This window comes from Chiloscyllium punctatum, chromosome 12, assembly GCF_047496795.1.
Source record: "Chiloscyllium punctatum isolate Juve2018m chromosome 12, sChiPun1.3, whole genome shotgun sequence".
Classification (NCBI taxonomy): domain Eukaryota; kingdom Metazoa; phylum Chordata; class Chondrichthyes; order Orectolobiformes; family Hemiscylliidae; genus Chiloscyllium; species Chiloscyllium punctatum.
This window is the reverse complement of record NC_092750.1, coordinates 16165802-16185630: the sequence shown is the minus strand read 5'-3', so window position 1 is coordinate 16185630 and position 19829 is coordinate 16165802. Positions and strand designations below refer to the sequence as shown.

The 19829-nt window shown below is 43.8% G+C and overlaps 1 protein-coding gene across 1 annotated transcript in view; it reads left to right on the top strand.

Moving 5' to 3' along the window:
• The window catches only part of LOC140483625 (macrophage-stimulating protein receptor-like), a 134204-nt gene that overhangs the window by 20355 nt on the left and 94020 nt on the right, over window positions 1-19829 (top strand). The gene's annotated exons all lie outside the window — the stretch shown is intronic.

Here is a 19829-nt window from a genome sequence, read left to right as displayed (position 1 = left end):
GTCAAGTGGAGGAAATTATACTAAAGGTATTTGGACAGATACTTACGAAGAAGGCCAATAAACTATTTTCTATTTATAAATGCCATCAGTTGACCAGTTTTGGGCTGGTGGTTTTCTTTAAGCGTGAAAGCTGAAGGATGTCCAATAACTTTATCAAATGCATAATTGTTCTTTGCTCCCCGTCTCTTTTATGGTTCTTTTTAAATTCATTCTCAGGATGAAGATGTTGCTGGCTAGGCCAGCATTTATTGCCTATCCCTAATTGCCCAGAGGGCAGTTAAGAGTCAACCACATTGCTGTAGGTCCGGAGTCACATGTAGGCCAGACCAGGTAAAGATGACAGTTCCTTTCCTAAAGGACTTTAGTGAACCAGATGGGATTTTCTAACAATCAGCCATGAATTCATGGTCATCATTAGATTTCAGATATTTGTTGAATTCAAATTCCACCATCTGCTGTGGTGAGATTTGAACCTGAGTCCCCAGCATGCTACCTGCGTCTCTGGATTAACAGTCTAGTGATAATATCATTAGGCCACTATGGCATAATGGATAGTATGACCAGGGATGAGAAATAAGTGGACCCTTCTCTTTGTTTGTCGCAATTTGTTTTTAGCTTCAAATAAAACAGAATTGACTAGGTCAAAATGAAGGATGCAGATTACAAGGTTTCCTTAATTAATTGAAAGAGGAATCTTATTACCAAGCCCCTAAAAAGTACAAAATACATATACACAAACACAGGTAATAAGTTTTACAGAGAAAGTGTCTGGTGCAGATAGGAAAAAAATGTCCTTCAAGTCCTGGAGGTGTTGCATTTTAAATCTGATGGTTGACTCATGTTCTACATTAGTGGTAAAATTTGTAGATATCCTTGAGTACTTGGTAATGTTTTGTTTTATAAAGGCTTCTTCACTGGCTCATGGTTGAGAGACAGGGAGAACAACGCCTGCAGTTTCCTTGCTGTTTTCCATTTGTATTTCTTTATTGCTCAAAGCAGCTGTTGATCTATGTCTATTTGTACGTTCCTGAGTCTGCTCCATTGTCCTCCTAAACAGAATACTCCATAGATAACCATTCATTTCTCATTTATCGTGCAAGTATGAATTAAACGAAGATGCAAATTTCTTGCCACTGACATAGCTGACTGATTTTTTTAGATAAATGTGGATTTTAATACACTCAGTTTCCTTTCTTTCATATGGGTTCCCAGGCTTGCCTCACTTTGTGGTCAGGTGATCTCAGCCGCCATTTTAGGTCAATGCTTATCCTGTTTTTAAACAAAAAACGTTTCTAGCCTGTGGAAGGTCTCAATATGGAATCGGATAATGAAAGATATTCACTCATGAGATGTAGGCTTCGCTGGCTGGGCCAACATTTATTGCATGTCCCTGGTGGCCTTTGAGAAGGTGATGGTGAGCTGCCTTCTTGAACCACTGCCATCCACATACCGTGGGTTGACTTAAAATGGCATTAGGGAGAGAATTCCAGGATTTTGAGCCAGCGACATGAAGGAACAGCGATATATTTCCAAGTCAGGATGCTGAGTGCCTCGGAGGAGTACTTGCAGGAGATGGTGTTCCCATGTGTGGAATGAACCTCCTTAGGAAGTGGTGGATGCAGATACAATTATGTTTAAAAGACATTTGGATGGATACATGAATAGGAAAGGATCAGAGGGAAATGGGCCAGGAAAGGATTGGTTTAGTTTGGGAGTATGTTCAGCATTGACTGTTTGGACCGAAGGTTGTTTCTGTGCCATATGACTATGTATCTGCTGTCCTTGTCCTTCTAGATAGAAGTGGTCCTTGATTTGGAAGGTGCTGTCTGACGATCTTTGGTGAATTTCTGCAGCGCATCTTGTAGACAGTGCATTTTGCTGCTACTATCGGTGGTGGAGGGATTAGGTGTTTGTGGATGTGGTGTCAATTAAATGGGCGGCTTTGTCCTGGATGGTCTCAAGCTTCTTAAGTGTTCTTGGAACTGCACACATTCAGGAAAGTGGGGAGTATTCCATCGCACTCCTGACTTGTGCCTTGTCGATGGTGGACTAGTTTTGGCCAGTCAAGTTGAATGTCAGTTGTAACAAATGTTCATATTTAATATGTAAATTGATGATGTAAGATCACATGACAGTCTACTGAGAGATGGTTTGATTGTGAAACCTTGCACTAAGCCCTATTCTGTATATAATTAGAAGATAAAGTTAAATAAAAGGTAAAATTAATTAAAAGGGCTCCGACCCGAAACATTGATTTTCCTGCTCCTAGGATGCTGCCTGACCCGCTGTGCTTTTCCAGCACCACACTCTCAACCAAAATTGATGAACAGCCTAACCATCCACTGGATCTATTGATCCTAACCCAAACTATAACCCACAGCAATGATAATGGATCCTGCTCATAAAAACCTGTCACTGGTGACACAGGCAGCACTACTGTTACAGATTAGATAGAAAAAGAAATGCAAAATTTAAACAAAATGTGATAATGTTGGATATACCTTTTGACTCCAAAGGGAAGGGAAACGATAAGGCAATATTTCAGCTGGAACCTCTCCCTCCAGCATTTATGGAAACTTAATGGTGGCTGTTTAAACTTCTCCATTCACAATATGGGCCTGACTCTTTCTAATTCGGATACTTTTTGTTGCTTTTTCTGTGATTTTCTTTTCCCCTTGAATTGAAAATGTGTTGCTGGAAAAGCGCAGCAGGTCAGGCAGCATCCAAGGAGCAGGAGAATCGACGTTTTGGGCATGAGCCCTTTTCCCCTTGAATGCTTAGCAGTATTTCATTTCTGAGATTTTAGTTTGGATTTGGAAAGGTGAACAAACGTGGGTTGTGAATTGTAATCAATGGCAGACTTGCTTCAACAAGTCCAGAGCGACTGGGCCTGTATGTTCTGCCTACTGTAAACTGCGCTTGGGGCACTATGGCAATTTGAATGGAGAGAGAAGTATAGACATTGAACCTTTCCTTCTCTGTCTCTCACAATGGGAAGTTTTAAAGGCGCTATATGGTTGCAAAGCTGTTGTTGTCTTCCTGCTGACAAAGCTGTGCATCTGTTAAGAAATTGTGGCAGGAGTACCATGTTTGGCAAATCAAGTTTGATCTGCCATTCATTCTGATTGTGACTGATCTTGGGCTTCACCTGAAGTGGCCTCTTGTAGAGTCATACAGTACAGAAGAGGCCCTTCAGTCCATCAAATCTCTGCTGACCTATCCACACTGGTCCCACTTTGGGCCATAGCCTTGAATGTTGTGACATTTCCAGTGCTCACCCAAGTATGTTGTAAAAGTTTCAAGGTTTCCTACCCGTGATACTTTTCCAGGTAGTGCATTCCAGGGTCCCATCACCCTCCTTGGGAAAGCATTTTTCCTCCGATTCCCCTCTGCCCGTCTGTGTGTGGGTTTCAGCTGCCTCCCAAATAATCTCACAGCCTGCGTGTGGTAAATGCTATGGCAATGGTAAGGTGGAGGCAGTTGGGTGTGAGGCGCCTTAGTGGCGTATTAATTGGCGATTTTAAGATGGCTGATGGTGACCTCGCCAGCTCACTTGTTGTGAGAACTGACGCGATGATGTTGCCGTGCTGAGCTTTTAATCAGTCACACCTACTCCCCCCTCCAATCCCCTGCAGCCCCTGGCTCTCCCAAAACTGCACACTCCCTGTCCAATCCCGTGTAAGTAACAGGATTTCTCAGCAAGTGATCGAGAAAATGTGGCTCTTTCAAAAGAGTGATTGTATTTGAGATGAAACGACCACCCCCGCCCCCATCGTTGTCAACTATTGTTTAAACAATTGCTTGTTAATCAAAGCACTAGAAATATTTAGAAACATTCCACTCGTTGCACACTGGAGACATTTTTGAAATATCTGGATGTTGCATACATTTCCCTTTTACGGTGGTCGAAGGAGTATGGGAATCAGGGCAGGAGGCCATAGATACATTCTCTGGAAGCTGACTCTACCAGCCAGAGAGCAAGAATTTGCATCTCACATATCTAACAGAAGACCCCTGAGGCAACATGCATTCACCAATTCCTTTTGTCAGTGGCCTTGTTGTACTTTAAGATACTATGAAGCCCTGAGTGTGGGTTTTTGGACGTGAATCAACCTGGTGCAAATCCACAATTGGGTCCCAAAAAGACCGATTATTGGCTGGTTTTGCAATTTTCTGGCCCCCACTTCCAGCAGTTGCCCCTCTTGGAGAGCTGGGTTCAAGGCCCAACAATACCTATGAAGGGCTCTGAATGTGGTGCTGAAAAAGCACAGCAGAGCTCCCTATGAAGGGCCCTTTCAATGGTGGTAAAGGATGGCACAGCTACCTCGCAGCTCCAGGGAGCCGGGTTCGATTCTGCCCTCAGGTGACTGTCTGTCTGTGTGGAGTTTGTTCATTCTCTTTGTGTCTGAGTAGATTTCCTCTGCGTCATAGAGTTGTACAGCATGGAAACAGACTCTTCGGTCCAACTTGTCCATGCTGACCAGATATCCTAAATTAATCTAGTCCCATTTGCCAGCACTTGGCCAATATCCCTCTAAACCTTCCTATTCATCTACCCATCCAGATGCCTTTTACATGTTGTGCCTCCACCACTTCTCTTGGCAGCTCATTCCGTACATGCACCACTCTCTGCGAGAAAAAGCTTCGCATTAGGTCCTTTTTAAAATGTTCCACCTCTCACCCTAAACCTATGCCCTCTAGTTCTAGACTCTCCCACTCTGGGGAAAGTTTGCATCTCACGCAGCCAACAGAAGACCCCTATTTACCCTATCCATACTCCTCATGATCTTATAAACCTTGGTAAGGTCACCCCTCAGCCTCCAACACTCCAGGGAGTACAGCCCAGCCTATTTGGTTAACAGCCCAAAGTTATGCATGCTAGATGGATAGGCCATGCTAAATTTTCCAGGGATGTGCAGACTAGGTGGATTAACTCTGGGAAATGCAGGGTTTGGGTGGGATGTCGTTCAGAGGCTTGGTGTGGACTCCTTGAACTGAATGGCCTTTCCTCACACTGTAGGAATCCTAAGGTGCCTAAAGCAGGCCTGCTGGGGTTGTCCACTCAATGCGATGTGAAGAGATGGAAGGATCTCCTCACTCTCCGCCTGCCATTGGCTGCCATGTTGGGTGTGACCCCTGACCCACAGCAGCTGCACTCTCACTGACACGCTCCAGCTCCTACAGCCTGTTGCCACTCTCCTGAAACTGCATGCAACACTCTGCCCGTACCTTCAACTGTATCAGCCTACCTCGACAAACCCAGGGAATGCCAGAGAAGTTTAGCAGTTCTGGCAGCATCGGTGAAGAGGGAAAGAACCAGCCTCTGTGATTATTAAAGGATTCCTCTGTCTCAGCCCTGACATGGGACCACCTCCCCTTGGGGCTGGTTTCAGGACCCAGTAACAAAATCAAACCCTGAACTCAAAATCTGTATCAATCAGACAAGCAAAAACTGTTGGGAAGTTTGTTTCAGATATTTGGGAACTTGTGGAGGGGATGGGGAGAGGCAGGAAATGAAAGCAATGAAACTGTGAGGGTAAACACATGGGAAAGCCACTACTTTCAGATCGTTTTCCCATTCCTATAAGTTTATGTCTTGGATCCTTGCCATTGTTATAACTGGGAAAAAGTATGAAGTATATTAATGAGACAGGAGAAGGGGCTACAAGGTCTGTCAAGGTGGATAAGCTCCGAGAGGCAGCAGACTGCCTTTGCAGGTGAGTAAGATGGGTGGGAAGGGTGCTTCTTGAGTCAGAGGTGGTCTTTCTGCAACTTAAAATCTTTTAAATAATAAAAAATATCCTTAGCAGCAGGGGCTGGATTGTGGAGGGTGTTTTGACTTCATGGTCTGACCTGCAGTCCCTGTTGAAACTGGAAAGGCACGGAGTAAAATACAAATGCTGTGCTTGCTCTCTGTCTCTCTCTCTCTCTCATTCACTCTCTCTCTCTCACTCACTCACACACACACATACACACAGATACACACGCATATGCACACAGACACACACGCATGCACACACTCTTACATATTCACACACGTGAGATAGGACACATGAACTAGTGGTGATCTTGGTCCTAAATACATTTTTAAAAGTGTGAGAAATACCTGAAAATGAAAAGTGGAAGACTATATTGTGTTAGAAAAATAACATGTTTTAGAAATGAAGATCTTTATTATTTTAAAAGTTGGCTTAATGCTGCGCAGGCACAGTCAGAAATGATCAGCAGTGACCATTGACAGTCATTGGAGTTTGTGTGGTCAGGAAGCCTGTTGTAATTTTAAATCTGTAACTTCTATTGACTCATTCAACAGAGGGATTGAATCATGGCAAATCTCTTATAATCCAGAAACTCTCCTTTTGGTTACCTCTTAATGCATAAGACATATGAGTTGAGGTAGGCCATTCAGCCCATCAAGTCTGCTCAGCCATTCAATGGGATCATGGCTGATCTGATAATTCTCAACTCCACTTTCCTGCCTTTTCCCCATACGATCCTTGATTCCCTAACTGATGTTTACTTACCTTAACTTCCCACGTTCTAAGGTTAAGAGTCTAAATATTTCCAAATCTTCACAAACTGATGTTTCCTACTCCAGCACATTCCTGGTAAAATCCTGGGAAACCTCTGTATGTTTTCCAAAGCTTTACCTTTTTTCTAATTGTCCACATGATTCCAGATAATGAGTCCATGTTTTATGTAGATTTAGCACATTCTCTATGGTTTACATTTAGGACTCGCGATAAACACTAAACTCTTTCTGTATTTGGATCAAAATATAGCGGTTTTGCACCTCCGCTTTGTTTATAAGAAGGTTCTTACATCTTTGACGTCAAACGGCTGTGTTTTTATGATGCACTAAGATTACTTTATGGTTCCAGTAACAAACAAGAATGATATCAAGTGTTGTTGTGGAGTAGGACCATCTTGTCCGACATTAATCACTGTGAGCTTGTGCTGCTAAGAACTTTGTAATATATTAGCTTTTACTTTAAAGAAGGAAAATATGATATGCATAATGTATAGATAATATACATTACATAAACCTTTATAAGGTCACCCTTTAACCTCCTACATTCCAGTGAAAAAGGTCCCTGCCTTTCCTTTCCATTTAATACCTCAAACCCTCCTTTCCTGGCAACATTCTGGTATATCATTTCTGAACCCTCTCCAGTTTTAATATCCTTCCTCTAGCAGGCCCACCACAACTGCACACAGCACTCCAGAAGGGGCCTCACACATCCTGTACAACATCAACATGATGTCCCAGTTCCTATACTCAAAGGTCTGAACAATGAAGGCAAGGAGCTCTTCAGATTGACTTTGTATGAAATCTAAAAGTAACCTTCCAACGGTGGTGTGCTGGTCTTGTCGATGTTGTAAGCCAAGAGAGAGGCTTCTTGGAGGGGCCTGGAACACATATTTCTCCTCTTAGCCATACACCTGCCTTGGGAAAACCCCTTAGGACTACATCCAAGTTCTCTAAGTGTCCCTGCTATCAAGACATCATCGAGGGAAATGGCGACCTAGGGCAGACCTTGCAAAGTGTTCTCCATTGTCTGCTGAACAATTGAACAGGCTGGCAATACCCCAAGTGGCATTCTTGTATATTGGTACAAGGCCTCATGGGTATTAATTGTGGCATACCCATGGGCATTGTCGTCTAAATCCAATTGCAAGTAGTGTGGCTCCTCTCCAGCTTCATGAAGAACAGCCGTCCTGCCAGCTTTTCGTATCCATCCCCTATCTGAGGGATTGTCAATTTGTCCAGCTGCAAAAAAAAACTTACCGTTTGTTTAAGATCCCCTCAAAGGCCAACCCATCTGTCTGGCTTCAAAATCGGTACGACTGATACTGCCCATTTTGTGAATTGGACTGGTTTGATGATTCCTTAACTATGTCAGTCAATTCTTGAAAGGTTTTAGCATCTGCTGCTTTAGGGAAAGTGAGGCTCCTAATGACAGAAAAACCTGCAGCTCCACAGGCAGTCAGGAGAATTATTTGCTGTTTCTCATCTGCCAGAAAAAATGGCACGTTCTTTCCACACAATGAACCCAGTCCTCGACACCACGGTTGAATGAGTCAAACTTCCTAAACAAAGGCATGATGTAAAAAATGCTTTCCCCAACTTAAAGACAACTGTTGCAGGCGTGTTTCTGCAGGATTGTGCTTTACTGTCGTTGTCACCGGAAACAACTCCACAGCGACTGTTATCCTGTCACCAAGTCTCCCTTCGTATACACATGAACAGAGTTTGACTTTAGTACTGCCTCATTCAGAATCAGGTACTAGAGTGCCAGTATCACCGATAATTCCCCTTTTTATGTTTATTTCTTTTAATCTTTCCCCCACACTACTGCCTAACTGCGGTATTTTCCCCAGCCTCCATGTTGTGTGTGTGCAGGTGTGAGACACAGTGAGAGACACAAGGTGCATGAATCTTTATTCAGTTTCCACCACCAGGAAGAAAGGAAACACCCGAGTGGCCAATGACAAGCAGTGCCCTTCACATCGAAGGGCAATGCTGCATGATCAAAAAGAAGTGGGCAACAATTACCCTTTTATCTGTCAGCCAGGACTCCCTGATTGGACCAGACTAACAGTCCCAATCAGACAAATCATATTCTATGAGGTCCACCTGGCTGACCTTGTTACAGTCACTACACACATTAGCAGACAGGACCTTGGTTAAAGTCTCATGTGAAAGATGGCACCTCTGACAGTGCTCTCAGTACTGCGCTGGAGTGCTGATATAGATGGTTATGCTCAGGATTCCGGAGCGAGACCTGAACCCAAGACCTCTGAATTCCAGCAATAGTGCTCATGACATGCCCAAGGCAAAACTGATTGGAAATGTTAACTTAGCTTTGTCTAGACATGTAGTTCAACATCTGCATTGTATAAAACACACAACTTCAGGTAAACTGATTTTTATTTTTGTGTCAGCCAACGCCCTGACTGAGTTTAGGGTCCAAGTTGGATATTTTGCCATCTGGCCTTGACATGCTGGTTCTTTTTTCCCCACTGATCTATCTGAATCTAGGGGATTTAATGACTCTGCTAGAGTGAGGGCAGAGGCATCTGGTTACTATGGATACAATGCCAGCTAGTGTGCCTGCACCACCTTGTCCTCCAATGAGACCCTACCCCCACCCACCTGGCCATTAATTGCCTGCTGTGGGACTGTTTCCAAGCCACGTTGCAGCTTGATGGTGGAGTTCAGAAACCCCTTCTACTACCCTGAGGAAACCCAAAACAGCTATGTTTATGGAAACTGCCACCATGAAGTGGCACAGTGACTGAGGAAGCGCACAAAGACAGACATTTCACCTCACGCTGCGATGGCCATGAAAAGTATTTCAACCTGAAATTTCAGACCTTGAAAGGGATGTGGCCTTGATGGCTGGGCCCATCCTGAATTGGTGGTGAGCTGCCTTCTTGAAGCTCTGCCACAGCCATTTTGACCCTACGAAGGGACTAAAGTGTAGAAATCACAGTGAAGCTTGAAGGGGCTCTGAAATGAGCTTGTGGGAATGTAGCTGAATGTTAGTTTCACTGGGTGTGGGAGGCTCTCTCTCTCTCTCTCTCTCTTTTAACAAGGAGGAAGACTCATCATAGCGAACAGGGAGAAAGTAAGGACATTCCTGATGAAGAGCTTATGCCCGAAACGTTGACTCTCCTGCTCCTCGGATGCTGCCTGACCTGCTGTGATTTTCCAGTCCCACACTTGTGCACCCATCTCAGCAAACAGTGAGTTTAACTGGCAGTCTGTCGAAGAAAGCTGTGTGACGGTGAAAGGACATCACTGGCCCCAACTACACATGTGCCGACAGCCATTTTGGAATAATCGCTCTGTTTCAGAAATGTCCTCTGCATTTTTGTTTCATCCCATCCCAACCAAATCCATGGAAGGTAGCAGCATGTGTGTCCATTTTGAGATTGTGAAGCAGGAATGTTTGTCATGTTTTTACGATTGTTAGTATAAGGTGTTTTTTTATGAGGTTACTCAATGTTGAGAAGCACTTATGCAGACAGGGTTGGGCTATCTATAATAAGTCATACTGCAGTAGACTCTGCCTCATCAATGAGATAATGACAAAAACAAACAGGAAAGCCACAAGTTTGAAGGGCGGGTCACGTTCATCACCACCTGTAAATGGGTTTCCCCAAGATCTAACAAGATAACCCTTAAAAGTGATCCTGTTTCAGCTAATACTTTGCTGGTTTCAATTTGCTTCTGGTTTAATAAAGGGATTAGATAAATTTTAATACCAAGATCTCTTAAGATTGGCAGCTCTTGGGATTAGATGAGAAACAGAAAGTAAGGAGAAGAAGGGGATTTGCATTTTAAATCACCTTTAGCCTCAAGATCATTCTCAAGCACTTATAGTCAATAAACATAGGAAACACAGCTCTTCCCAATGAAGAGCTTAAGCTTGAAACATTGACTCTCCATCTCCTCGGATGCTGTCTGACCAGTGTGCTTTTTCAGCATCACACCTTTTGACTCTGAAAGGAAGCACAGCAACCAATTGCAACAAAGCAAGCTCCTAGCAACAGCAACAGGATAGTGACAAGATCACCTGTTTTTTGTAACATCTCCTGAGGGATGGATATGCCCCTGTTCTTCTTAAAAGTAATGCTATGGGACCTTTTGTGTCCAGCTGAGAGAATGGATGTGGCTCTGGTAAATTTCCCATCCATTTTTGTGAAGATTAACTTTATAAACTGATGATATTTGATCCTGAAGCAGCACAGTAGAGAGGATGCAGGATAGGATCAGTTATAGTTTTATTGGAAATGAAGAAATATTGATCCACCATGACCCTTGACCTAGAAGCAGTGTGAATGGAAAAGCAGTCAATATACAGAGACATGTGACCAGACCCCAAGCAGGAGACACATGTGCAGCAGCTGCTGTAAAGAGGATGGAGGGGGTGAGGGGTGGAGGTGGAGCGGGGAAGAGAAAGAGAGAGAGAAGGCAGAGTGGCTCAGTGGTTAGCACTGCTGTCTCACACTGCCAGGGTCCTGGGTTTGATTCTAGCCTCGAGCAACTGTCTGTGTGAAGTTTGCACACTCAGCACTTTTGGCTGAAAGGGACTGTGAATGCTTCAGCTTTGTCTTTAAGTGAGCGGCACGGTGGCACAGCTGCCTCACAGCGCCAGAGACCTGGGTTCAATTCCCACCTCAGGCGACTGACTGTGTGGAGTTTGCACATTCTCCCTGTGTCTGCGTGGGTTTCCTCCGGGTGCTCCGGTTTCCTCCCACAGTCTAAAGATGTGCAGGTCAGGTGAAGTGGCCATAGAACATAGAACATAGAACATAGAACAATACAGCACAGAACAGGCCCTTCAGCCCACGATGTTGTGCCGAACTCCTATCCTAGATGGCCGAACTTCCATCCATGTACCTATCCAAATGCCGCTTAAAGGTCGCCAATGAATCTGACTCTACCACTCCCTCGGGCAGCGCATTCCATGCCCCCACCACTCTCTGGGTAAAGAACCCACCCCTGACATCTCCCCTATACCTTCCACCCTTCACCTTAAATTTATGTCCCCTTGTAACACTCTGTTGTACCCGGGGAAAAAGTTTCTGACTGTCTACTCTATCTATTCCTCTGATCATCTTATAAACCTCTATCAAGTCACCCCTCATCCTTCGCCGTTCCAACGAGAAAAGGCCGAGAACTCTCAACCTATCCTCGTACGACCTACTCTCCATTCCAGGCAACATCCTGGTAAATCTTCTCTGCACCCTCTCCAAAGCTTCCACATCTTTCCTAAAGTGAGACAACCAGAACTGCACACAGTACTCCAAATGTGGCCTAACCAAAGTCCTGTACAGCTGCAACATCACCTCACAACTCTTGAATTCAATCCCTCTGCTAATGAACGATAATACTCCATAGGCCTTCTTACATACTCTATCCACCTGAGTGGCAACCTTCAAAGATCTATGTACATAGACCCCAAGATCCCTCTGTTCCTCCACCTGACCAAGAACCCTACCATTAACCCTGTATTCCGCATTCTTATTTGTTCTTCCAAAATGGACAACCTCACACTTGGCAGGGTTGAACTCCATCTGCCACTCCTCAGCCCAGCTCTGCATCATATCTAAGTCCCTCTGCAGCCGACAACAGCCCTCCTCACTGTCCACAACTCCACCTATCTTTGTATCATCTGCAAATTTACTGACCCACCCTTCGACTCCCTCATCTAAGTCATTAATAAAAATTACAAACAGCAGAGGACCCAGAACTGATCCCTGCGGAACTCCACTTGTAACTGGACTCCATGCTGAATATTTACCATCTACCACCACTCTCTGCCTTTGACCGGTTAGCCAGTTTTCTATCCAATTGGCCAAATTTCCCTCTATCCCATGCCTCCTGACTTTCCGCATAAGCCTACCATGGGGAACCTTATCAAATGCCTTACTAAAATCCATGTACACTACATCCACTGCTCTACCCTCATCCACATGCTTGGTCACCTCCTCGAAGAATTCAATAAGACTTGTAAGGCAAGACCTACCCTTCACAAATCCGTTTAGCCATGCTAAATTGCCCGTAGTGTTAGGTGCAGGGGTAAATATAGGGGAATGGGTCTGGGTGGGTGCGCTTCGGTGGGTAGGTGTGGACTCGTTGGGCCGAAGGGCCTGTTTCCACACTGCAAGTAATCTAAAAAAAAGGGCAGTTTAGAGAGTGTGATGCTGGAAAAGCAGAGCCGGTCAGGCAGCATCCGAGGAGCAGGAGAATTGATGGTTCGGACACAAGTCCTTCATCAGAAATGAGAGAAGGACAATCAGCACTCTGATGCAGACTCAAAGAGAATGCATGCCATGTAGGAAGGATCAAAACAGGTAGGAAGACATGATAAAAAGTGTCTGCAGAGATTTGTTGGCAGAGTAAGTGAGTGGGGAGATGGAACATAATTTGGGAAAATGCACTTTGGCAGGAAGAGTAGAGGAGCTGGATTGGAAAGAGACTGCAGAAGGCTATGGAGCAGAGGGAATCCTTGTGCACAAATCACAAAAAGTTGCCATACAAATTCAGTGAGCAATAAGGAAGGCAAATGGAATGTTGGCCTTTATTTCAAAGGGAATGGAATGTAAAAATGTAGGAGGATAAATGTCTCACCCAAGTACAGCTGGTATCATAGTCACCTTTAGGAGGAACCCCACACAGACACTGGAAGGAATGTACAAACTTCTCGGTCCAAGGCTAGAATTGAACCTCGGCCCCTAGCACTGTGAGGCAGCAGTACTAATCACTGAGCCATCGTGCAGCCCTAGTGTGAGCAGTTGGGGACCCTTGTCAAAGAAAGATGTACTGGCTAAATAAAAAACAAAAAAAGACCGTGGATGATGTAAATCAGAAATAAAAACAGAAATTGCTGGAAAACCCTCAGCAGATCTGGCAGCATCTGTGAAGAGAAATCAGCGTTAACATTTCAGGGCCAGTGACCCTTCCTCAGAATAGTCCAGAGAGGGTTCACTAGACTATACCTGGGTCTGAAGGGAGATTGAGTAGATTGAGCCTTTGTTCATCAGAATTTAGAAGAATGAGAGGCGACGTTATTGAAACATAGAAGATCCTTAGGGGAAAGTTGTTTCCCTTTGTGGGAGAGTCTCAGGTCAGTGGGTACGATCTCAGAGTAAGGGGTCACATATTTAAGAAAGTGATGAGGAGAAATTTCTTCTCTCAGGGAGAAGTGAATCTGTGGGATTCTTTATCACAGAGGGCTGTCAAAACTGGGTCATTAAATATATTCAAGGCAGAGACAGGCAGATATTTAATCAGGAATCTAATGTTGTGAAGAAAAGGCAGGAAAGTGGAGTTGACGATGATCAGATCAGCCATGATGGAGCAGACTTGATGGGCTGAATGGCCGACCTTTGCGTCTCCATGTTAAGCTCTTAAATAGTCGATTATGATATTCCATGGAAAATTACTTTAACTTGTATGTATAGGAGTAGGGGCCATAGATTTTAAATATTTAATTTAAAAAGTAAATTTAGAATTGAGATTTTAAAGCCTATCTCTGTAATCTCCTCCCTCTCACAACTCTGAGATAGTTAATCTCCACTAATTCTGGCTTCTTGTGGATTCTGCAATTCATCCATTAGTGGTTGTGCCTTTAGTTGCTTGGGCCCCAAAGTGCTGGAATACCCTCCTAATGTTTCTTTGCTTCACTGTATTGCACACTTCCTTTAAGATATTCCTTCGAACCTAATACCTTTATAACAAAACCCTAGCAGCAGATGGCGATGCCAAGGGAGGGCAGCTAAAACAGTTAAATGGAGCCTCTTTCAGGAAAAGGATGTCGTTTGGGAAAGTAGGCTTCATGAGGAGAAAGTTAAAAATCACACAACACCAGGTTATAGTCCAACAGGTTTAATTGAAAGCACTAGCTTTCGGAGCGCTGCTTTTTGACAATCACCTGATGAAGGGGTGTCGCTCCGAAAGCTAGTGTGCTTCCAATTAAACCTGTTGGACTATTACCTGGTGTTGTGTGATTTTTAACTTTGTACACCCCAGTCTAACACCGGCATCTCCAAATCATTAGAGAAGGATTAGATAAAGGATTTCCTTAACTAGATGTAAACCATGGGTCTAATTTCATGCAAATATTGTGTCTTCCTTGTTTAATTTGATTTCCCTTCATATTTGTAATGATCTGATGCCAGTGGAATAAATAATCCCTGTTTCTTGATCTTTGGGCTATATATATGTTAAAATGTCATCTTATGCTTCGATAACAGTTTTGATGATCTTTTTGGGGCTCTAATGGCATATATTATTTAGTAATGCTTCTGTTAAGTACCTTGTTATGTTAAAGGCACCTTAAACCTCAATTATTGTTCTTACTATCGAGTTATCCTCAATGTACTCATGAAGGTGAAAGCTTTGGAAAGTATTTAAATCCAGTTGGCTTCCTTTAGGGGGAGGAGCCAAAGAACTGACCTGAATGACCATAGAATGTGTGGAAACAGGCCGCTTGGCCCATCAAATTCACACTGGCCCTCCAAAGAGTGTCCCACCCAGAATCACCCTCCTATAACTCTGCGTTTCCCATCCATATATCCCTGGACACTTTGGGGCAATCCACCAAACCTGCACATTCTTGCTCTGTGGGAGGAAACCCATGCAGACATGTGGAGAACTTGGAAGCTCCACAGTCAGCTGGGGCTGGAATTGAAGCCAGGTCCCTGGTGCTGTAAGGCAGCAGTGGTAACCACTGAGCCACCATACCACCCAAATAAAGATTGCCTCCTCAAATTGTGATTACTTTATGAATTTTAAAAGCTGTGGTGAAATGTTTTTTAAAAAATTCATTGATAGGATGCAGATGTCGCTGGTTTGGTGACCACTCCAAGTTGGTGGTAAGCTGATTTATGTGTATGCCCACATTGGGGTTTGCTAAGGGCAACATTGTACAAGGTTGGAGAACCAATTATTCAGTTCAGTAAATTGGGAAGTGCTGTTCTGGGGAGGATTGGAAATTCGGTAGTCGCAGAACAAAATGCATCATTTACCATTTATCAATAGATCAGTGAGGCAGTTGAAATAAAGGAGCGTCCTGGAAAGAAAATGCTTGTCCAAGGGAAATTGGAAAGGAGTAGGACAGACAAAGGGGAGAAGCGAGCTGACTATTTGTTGAGCTGAAGAGACTCCATCCCTGATTCCTGGATGACGAAATAGCGAATTGTAGCATAGAGAAAGGTGCAAAGATGTTTCTTGGAGCCATCAAAATGCCAAATTGCGGATGGAGCTTCATCTTAATGTCCTGCTTCATCAAGCATGAGATGACTTGTCCCATTGATCCTCATGTCGTCTGCGAATGGATCTGCCAATAACAAAGTAGTTTCACTCGATGCTTCACCTCTCAGTAAGTTCAATGTTCCTGACTGCTCTCCCTGAGCTACCTAGAGAATGGAAGAGAATTGCCTTACTCCAACAATTTGCCATGATTCAACCCCATATCAAATTCCTGGAGAACGTCACCAAAAAAAAACTATTGGGCAACTCAGTCAGTTCTGCTATAACATAGTGGTTCCGTTCTCATGCAATCCTGTGCTATAAGAAAATCATGTCACCGGACCGGAATTGTATTATAGCCAATACACGCTTCAAAAGTTTGCACTTTAGAAACAGTGTCCCCAGTTCGTCAATCGCGTTACAGCAGAACAACCTGTACCTATTATTTGGGGAAGTTGATAAACTCACCCATTTGTTGCATTAATTCAGATAGAATTGGTGGAATGCAAAGGAGTGTCTAAAAATATGTGTTTGCGTGCAGATGTATCTCTGTTAGGCAACGAGTGTATTAACCTGTACATGTGTAACCAGTGTTGTCATAGTGATTCAACATTGCTAGAAATGTGTCAGCGTTTATCTTCTCTCCTGTTTCATTTTATGGCCAGCTCCCCAGAACACACTCGCTCGCAAAAGAAAGACAAGACTTGGGCCTGGATTTTGAATGGTTTGGCAACTTGTAATCCTGCAGCTGGAGCCCTGAGTGGGAAGGGCTCCCGTTTCTAGGGAGTGGTATTTGTTGACACATGCTGATTTGAGGTAGCTGAGGTTACCACTCACTGAGGATTGCTTCCCAGCTGAAGAAGTGTTAACGTAATCGGAGGACCCATGCCCTGGAACCCTCGGCAGTACCAGAATTCTCAGATGGCGTTGCGGTGGGTGTCTCAAGAGTGAGTGGGGAGCAGGCCCCAGTGTTTGGTTGTGGGGGAAGGATAGTCAACATAGAGGCCTGGGGGCTGCCATATTACTGTGGGCTATAGTGTGTTCATCAAAGAAGGCTCATGCCCCTTGCTCCCTGCGGGGAGGTCCTAACATACTCCCCATCTCAAAGTGGACCCTCCTGATGTCGGCAAAGTGGCGGGAAGTTGACCTTAATTAATGACCTCATACCCACTTTCTTGCTGTTGTCGGCTCTTTCATCTCGTAGTCTGTCTGAAACAGAATGGGGTTTGGTTCAACTGGGCCTGGAGTCACTAGAATGCAGAACGTCGAGAGAGGATCTGATTGTGATGTATAAAATTCCGCCAGGGCTAGACAGACTGGATGAATGGAGGAGGTTTCCTCTGGTTGGGCAGTCTAGAACTAGGAGACAAGGCAAGACCATTTAGGACTGGGATGAGGAAAGTTTCTTCCCTGGGCAGGTAGTCAGCCTATGAAATTCAGTCCCATACTGGGCAGGACTGTGGAGGCCAGATCACTGCCTGTAATCAGGAAAGAGACTGTTACATTTTTATATATTAAAGGCATTGAGGGGAATGGAGAGAAAGCGGGAATATGAGTTTGAGATAGTGGATCATATTGAATAGTATAACAGCTCAAAGGGCCAAATGGCCTACTCCTGCTCTTAGTTTCTATCTTTTATTTTTCTGTTTTTAACCTTCTGTGGACTAGGGAGACCAGAATTGATCACTGTTCCAGATGTGGTCTTCCTAGTGCTTTGTATTGTTTTAGTAAGACCTCATTTGCTTTGCACTAAAGGCTAACACTGCAGTTCCCTTTCCTATTACTTGCTGAACTTGTATGCTAACTTATTGTGATTCATGTAAATCCCCCTGTGCTGCAGTCTCCTGCAGTTTCTCTCCATTTACATAATATTCAGCTCCTCTATTCTTCCTGCCAAAGTGCACAACCTCACATTTTCGCACCTTAGATTCCATCCACCAAATTTTCACCCACTCACTTATCCTGCCTCTGCTGATGAAGGGCATATGCCCAAGACGTTGAGTCTCTTGCTCCTCGGATGCTGCTTGACCTGTTGTGCTTTTCCAGTGCCACACTTTTTGACTCTATATCCGTCTTCAGACTCTTTCTGTCATCCTTACCACGTGCCTTCCTGCCTGTTTTTGATCATCCCCCATTTGGCGACAGTACATTTATTTTCATCATTCATTCTTATGTATTGTAAGGAATTGTGGCTCCAGCACTAATTCTTGTGGCACTAGTTACAAGTCACCATTCTAAACCTAATCCTCACTCTCTCTCTTTCCCTCTTCTTCCTTCCTTCCCAGTTTGCTTTTGCAATTCAATTTTCATTTTTTTCAGTACTCCATTTCAAACTGGCACTCCCTCTTTATCTCCCTCCTGCGTTCAGTTTATAGTGACATTTGCCAATGTACTGATTACACCAACGAATACGTGGTTGCGCAAGCATTAGATTATTTAGTTTGTGGCTGTGTGCTCTTTTAATATTTAAAAAGAAACACATTGAAATACAGTAAATGAAGTACCGTAACAGTGTGGATAAAATAGACGTGGTGCAGATGCTTCCTCTTGTGGGGCATTCTCAGACAAGAGGCTATAGTCTGTGGATAAGGGATAGCAAATTTAAAACCGAGTTGAGGAGGAACTACTTCTCCCTCAGGGTTGTGAATCTGTGGAATTCACGACCCCAAAGTGTGGTGGATGCTGGGACAGTGAGTAAATTTAAGGAGGAGTTAAACAGACTTTTAATTGGTAATGGATTGAAACGATATAGAGAGAAGGCAGGAAAATGAGGGAGAGGAACAGATCAGCCATGATCGAATGGCGGAGCTGACTTGATGGGCTGAATGGCCAAATTCTGTTCCTCTGTCTCATGAACGTACAAACTTATAAACTGTAGATGGACACAAAATACCTCTTTTTCTCTTTCTGGGTAATTCTGTTGTCTCTAAGAGAAAGCTCTGTTGTCAGCATTCGCCAGCTCCCATATCAGACTGGTGCTTTGTTTCTGGAACAGTGACGATATTGCACTTGTATAAGGTCAGGACTGTATTCTGCTGGTGCGGTGCTCCCTTTACAGGGTTATGGTGACAGATGTGAGGCACCATAAACAGCTTTTTTCATTTAACTCATGTTTAGTGCAAAAGGCTTGTAGTAAGCATCGAAGTTAAAATGAACAAATATTTGGTATCTTAGTGGGGCTGGACAAATAATTTGGAAACTTAGCCTGAAATTTTGGCAGAGGAACAGCTCCTTTGATCTGACAGGCAATTGAGGATATTTTATTTCTGTTTGGTTTTCTAGTTTTATACCTTTTCACTTTTTGTTCTCTTTCCCTCCTTCATCTCTCCATTTTTTGTGATTCCTCATACTTCAATCTCCACACGTTTTCTCCCTAATTCTTTTTCATCACTTCCTCTAATTCATCCTGTAACACCCCCACCATTAAAAACCAGTCTTACAAGACAGCTTTGTTTGACGAACTGTCCTTTTGTTGCCAGTTAAACGGTTTGTTCTAGAACCATAAATTAGTTATGACACAAAGGGAGATTATTTGAACAATTGTGCCTGTGCTGGGCTGTGGAAGGAGCAAACTATCCAATCCAACACACCGGCCTTTTCTGCCAGGTTGCTACAAGTTTTTCATTTTCAGACAATGACCCCACAGACATCACTGAACAGCTCATTCACAACATCAATTTTTAGACAAGGCACAAGAGTGAAGGCCAGTGGTTAGAAATGGTGTGCGATGAATGACACTGACAGCGGAGTTAAGGTCAGATGAGGGTGTTGAATCCTGGGAACTACACATTATGAGGGTGTTGCTGATTGGACCAGTGTTTATTGACCAGAATGCAGTTAAGAGTCATCCACATTGCTGTGGGTCTGGCATCAAATGTAGACTAAACCAGGCCGTTTCCTTTCCTAAAGGATATCAGTGATTCAGACTCATGGTCATCATTTGACTTTTAATTCCAGATTTATAATTGAGTCCAAAGTCCCATCATTTGCCATGGTGAGATTCTAAGTTGGGTCTCCAGATCATTGCTGAGGTCCCTGGATTAATAGTCGAGTTAAAATGCCA